Genomic DNA, 6,093 nt, shown 5'->3' on the forward strand with positions numbered 1-6,093 from the left:
ATTCCCAACTGATCTACTCCAGACACCAGAGGGAAAGAAGAGAGAGAGAGAACCTTTGTCTTCAAGGAAGATGTACAACTAAAACCTTGGTAGCTGATTGGCCAGAAGTTTGTCACACAGCCACCTGTAAAGGAATCTGGGAAGTTAAGTTTTTGTTTTGGACAGCCATGTCATCAGCCAAATATCAGAAGCTCCTGTACTACAGAAGTAGGAGAAAAAGGATATTGGGCGTAAATAAGTACTGTAGTCTTGCCACACTCCAGTGGGTGGGGACTTTTAAGTGTTCACTTAATATTTTTATATATTCACTTTTGTCTTTTTGAGACAAGGTTTCACTATGCAGTTCAGGCTGGCCTTGAGCTCATGTTATAGCCCAAGCTGGTCTCAAACTTGCAACGTTCCTTCTGCCTCAGCCTCCCAAGTGCTGCACTTAATATTTTAAAGAAGAAAGAAATCAAAAGACTAGAATATCGGGCTGGGGATTTAGCTCTGCAGCATAAGCGCCTGCCTTGCAAGCAGGCAGTCGTGAGTTCGATCCCTGGTACCGATAAAAAGGAAAAAGACAAAAAAAATAAAAAATAAAATAAAATAAAAAAAGACTAGAATATCATGAAGCCATTCCTCACAGTATTATAGTCTGGCAAAGAACATTGTACCTTCAGGTAAGTCATTTAAGTGTGGATCCAAGCCAGGCATGGTGGCACATGCCTATAGTATCAGTACTTGGGAGGCTGAGGCAGGAGGATTGCCATGAGTTCAGTACTAGCCTGAACTACATAATAAGACCCCATCTCAAAAAAACAAAAACAAAAACATAAGTATGCATCCCATGTATTCCGAGATGCCTGCATGGTGCATGTGTCTGCACGTAAAATTATAGTCCCTCAGGGGCTGGGGATTTGGTTCAGCGGCATAAGTGCCTGCCTTGCAAGCAGGCAATCGTGAGTTTGATCCCCGGTACCAATAAACAGAAAAAGACCAAAAAAAAAAAAAAAAAAAAAAATATATATATATATATATATATATATATATATATAGTTCCTCAACACCTAGAAGGGAGTCTTGATAGGAAGTCTATTTGGGAAACTGCTTAATTGTTGCATTACTTAATTACAACTTTTAGAGGAGGAGGAAGCAGCATTGTGAACAACTACATTTAAAAATGAGATAGCAGGTATTGTGGTGCATGGCCGTAATCCCAAGACTCAAGAGGCCAAGGCAGGAAGATCGGGAGTTCAAGGGCAGCCTGGGCTACACTCAAATCAATGAAAAAATTGAGATGCACTGTCTGATTGCTGAGAGAGTCTGGAGAGAAGTGCTCACATCTGTGGGCAGTCTGATGTTTTGTTTTGGGGTTTTTTTTTTGGATCTTTTTCTTTTTTGTCGGTACCAGGGATCGCGGATCAAACTCACTACTACACATTTGCAAGGCAGGTGCTTACACCTCTGAGCTAAATCCCCAGCCCCCAGTGTGATGTTTTGTATTCTTCTATATAGACATGCTTAGATACACAGAACACCCCACATGCCCACTCAAGACAGCAAACATCAAAATACACAGCTGTGCTCAAACTTGTAAGCTCCTCAGCAGAACTGCCACACACCCACACAAGCACCAGGGACTGACATCAGACACCCACGGCACACCCCTCACGTACACAATCAATAAAGTTGTCCATCTACCAAGAAAAGAAAAAGCAGTTCATTTGGCAAAGGATTGCCAAGGCTTTGGCCCCCTCCATGACAGTGTCAAAGTGAGGAGGGTGAGGAGGTGTCTCAGACTTCCCAGCCAGTGCCCCTTGTGTGGGCTTTCTATCACTGAGACAAGTACTGTGGTGAACAAGAGAGGGAAAGGAACTGGGGTGCAGCTCATTGATGAGAGTACTTGCCTAGCGTGCACAGGCCGTGGGTTTTGATATAATGGTGATGGTGATGTAAAATAAGAAAGTGCCCTAAAAATGATTACACACGTCTTCTTTTGTGTGGGTGAGACCTCATGACTCAGGCAACTCCTATAAATCCAGTGTGCTTTGGAACATATTCATGGATTGTTATTAAAAGCAAAAAGAGGGGCTAGGGATTTAGCTCAGTGGCGTAAGCACCTGCCTGATAAGTGTGAGGTTATGAGTTCAATCCCTGGTACAAAAATAAAAGAGGACCACAAACTGGTGGATCCTGTGGATCCTGTGGATCCTGTGCCAATCACCAGATCTATAACCTTAGGGAAAACAGCAGAAAGGGGCCGTGGATTTTTTTGCACCCTTGCCAGCTGTCCGTGCTTTAAGGCACCATCCACCACCCTTCCTTCTGGTGGGAATTTAACTTCCTTCTGACCATGAATTTAACTTTTTTTTGAGACAGGATCTTACTTTGTAGTTCAAGCTGGCCTTGAACTTGCTATCTAACCGAGATTGACCTCAAACTTGGGGAAATCCTTTTGCCTCAGCCTTCCAAGCACTAGGATTTACAGATGTGCACCAACATGCCTAGCTAATGTAACCCTTTTGAGAATAAAGTGCACCTTGTTAGATTTCATAAATCCTAAATCAGTGCAGATGGAAGACAGTGAATCTCCAACATTGCTCACATTTTTTAAACTACTTTTTGAGCCTTCTTGGGTGTATTAGGTCTGACCTTGGGAACACCCATGATTTGGATTACAGCCTTTGCTTGAGTGTTCAAAGCAAACAAATAGGCAATTACAGAACATTGGTGTGATTTGGTTATTTTGAGATTGGGTGTCTCACTTGTAGCCCACACTGGCTTCAGACTTCATCCTCTTGCCCCGTGTTTCTTTGGTATATATTTATTTATTTAGAAACAGGGTCTCCCTATGTAGTCCAGGCTGGCCTTCACTACGGAGATCCTGCTGCCTCAACTTCCCAGGTGCTGAGATTACAGGCATGCACCACTCTGCTTGGCAAGTTTGTTTGTTTGTTTGTTTGTTTTTGAGACAGGGTCTCACTATGTAGTTCAGGCTGCCTTCAACTCACTATGTAACGCAGGCTGGCCTGGCACTTGCAGCAATCCTCCTGCCTTAGCTTCCCAACCAGAAAAAATTTTAATGTTATATTTTGTTACTAATAAAGTGGTGAAAAATATAAGCTTGTGGCAGTGGATAAGGAGGAATAAAATCAGATCAGCCCTGTGATGGTACTTGGGAAGGGCTTGTAGCGGGAGTAACACTGGAATAAGAACACCTGAGCAAAAAGGAACAGGGCTTTCTAAGCCTGAAGTTAATCCTGTGGGTGATTTCCACTGATCAAAAACCTGATCCCTGGGGCTGGGGATTTAGCTCAGTGGCATAAGCACCTGCCTTGCAAGCAGGTAGTCGTGAGTTCGATCCCCGGTACCGATAAAAAGAAAAAAGACCCCCCCCCAAAAAAAAAACCTGATCCCTGTGTCAAACAAACTATACTGATTTTTATGCCAATTACAAACTTGGGATAACTGAATTGGATACAAAAGAAGTTAATAGCTTTAGTGAGGAAAAACACCTGACTGAAGAGGAACAGCCCAGATTCAAACACCAGTGTGCCTTGACCATTTGAGTGACTGGACAGGTAGGTATTCCTCCCCTCCAGGTTTCAGCTTTCTTCTTATAAAGTGTGCTGGTGGAGCAGAGGCAAGAGAATCATCGTGAGTTTGAGCCAGCATGGACTACATAGTAAATTCAAGGCCAGCCTGAGCTACATAAGAAGACCCTGTCTCAAAAAAAAATATAAACCAACTGGGGATGTTGCTCAGTGTGACGGCCCTGGGCACAATCCCCATTATGGGGGAGGTGAAGACAGTACTCGCCCATAGGTAAATATTTACTCTTTGGTTGTGGGTAGAAATATGTATATAATATTCCCAATTATTGTGCTGGTTTCACATAATCTTCACAGTGAATCTGCCTCTAGTTTCTTTACTGTTTCTTTTTCCCAACCTATTCCACCCTCTGGGTGGTTCAACCTCTCTGGAAAGCATTGCCACAGGTCCCCAAGACTCCCAAGTCTGCGCAGCATTGTCCCCAGCCTTGGTCATAACCACTCAGCTGTCACCAGGAGGCAGCAGCATACAGTTCAGCCCATATGCGCACGCGCGGCGCATTGTTGGGTGCCCAGTCTCGCTGGTGGATTGGGCTGTGGTTTCAATTTAACGAGTGAACTTCATTTCCCAGAAAGCTATGCGATACTTCCGCTCTGTCTGAGTATAGCCCAACTCCCGGCGGCGCGGGGCATTGTGGGGTAAGGAAGTTTGGCAGTGGGTCCTGCTGGGGGTGGGAGGAGGCGGTGCCCTTGAGCCTGCAAGGGTTTAGTGACTCGAACGTCACGCTAGAGATGACTTTCTAGCCACACTGGGAAAAAGGAGATGACCCCGCTTGGCCTTTAGCGTACTGGCCTACCTACCTGTCCTCCTGCTTTTAGGCATCTCCACCAGTTGCTTTCCCAGGTTTCTCTTTAGCTCTCAAGCTGACTCAAGGTGCAAGACTACTTCTCAAAGGAAAAAAAAAAAACTTCCACCTACCCCTTACACACACACTCAACGAGCCACAGCCACAGCCCTTTGTTCTTTTTCTTTTTTCGAGATAGGATCTTGCTAAATTACTCAAACTGGGCTCAAATTTGCCATGCTTCTGCCTCAGCCTCTCAGAGCTAGTAAAAAGTAAGCATTCATCTATGAGCCAGATAGAAGTCCTACACAGGTGACTGAGCCTGGGGCTTTTGCACTGAGCTACATCCCCAGCCCTGAGATTACAGGCCTGCGTCACCATACTCGGCCCTTCTCTTTTTTACTCTTCATAGTCAAGATTTTAGAAAACTACTTACTAAGGGAGTTCAAAAACAATACAAGGAAGGCTCTCCTAAAAATATCCATGACCCAATTTTCTTTTTTTTGGTCTTTTTCCTTTTTATGGGTACCGGGGATCGAACTCACGACTGCCTGCTTGGAAGGCAGGTGCTTATGCTGCTGAGCTAAATCTCCAGCCCCTAACTTCAGTAATTTTCAACATATGATCAATCTCATTTTAATTTTTGTGTGTGCCTGTGTGTAGTACTGGGCATTGAAACACAGGGCTTTTGCCCTGAGCTACATCCCCAGGCCATTTTATTTTGAGACAGAATCTAGCTGAAGAGCCTAGGCTAGCCTCAAATTTTTGATCCTCTTTCCTCCCAGAGTGCTAGGTTTACCACACCAGGATCTTTCATGTTTGTTTGTTTGTTTAGTATGTCTTCGCAATACATAATTTCATTCCTGGTGAAGAGTTGGTACATGTACATAACACATCTTAATTCCTTTTTCATCCCTTCTGACATCTTGTGGGTCATCTCTTTTGCAAAAGATCTATCTTCCTATTTTCTATTATCTTTTGTTTTCTGGTTTGCTTTGTTTTTTGAGACAGGGTCTTGCTATATGTAGTGCAGGCTAGCCTTGAACTCATTTATGTAGTCCAGGCTGGCCTCAACTCACAATGATCCTTTTGCCTCAGCCTGTCAAGGCATGTGCCACCCATTATGTTTTATTTTGTTCTTTATTTATATTTAGTGCTTCTCATTTAAGAGATACCAGATGATTTTTTATTTATTTATTTATTTTTTTACAGCGTTCAGGTCACACCAGATGATTTTTTTTTAAGTGCATGAGAATTTTGTCATCAAGGCTCAGTAACATCAGTCTGTATGACCCACATTAATATATATATATATACACACACACACACACACACACACACACAATCTCAGTGGGTAGTTCAGCCTGGACTTGGAACTCCTGTGCAGCCCATGCTGGCCTTGAACTCATGGCAATACTCCTGCCTCAGCCTCCCAAGTGCTAAGATTACAGGTGTATGCCACCATGCCTGGCATCTTTAGAATATTTCTACTCATGAATTATTAACTTGAATTTTGTGGGTTTTATTATATTAAACAATGAGTACTTAACAGGAAAAAAGCACAAGATAGTATTTAATATTTATTGTTTATAAAAAGCATCAAAATTTTCAACATTGACTGGTTTTTGATGTGCAAAGTCTAAAAAAGAACATCAGAAAGATTCCTATGTAAACTACAATGAAAATACCAATAACACTCTACAAAAAAAATAATC

Source organism: Cavia porcellus, unplaced genomic scaffold, assembly GCF_034190915.1.
Source record: "Cavia porcellus strain 051 isolate PalLab524CR breed Dunkin Hartley unplaced genomic scaffold, mCavPor4.1 scaffold_7, whole genome shotgun sequence".
NCBI lineage: Eukaryota > Metazoa > Chordata > Mammalia > Rodentia > Caviidae > Cavia > Cavia porcellus.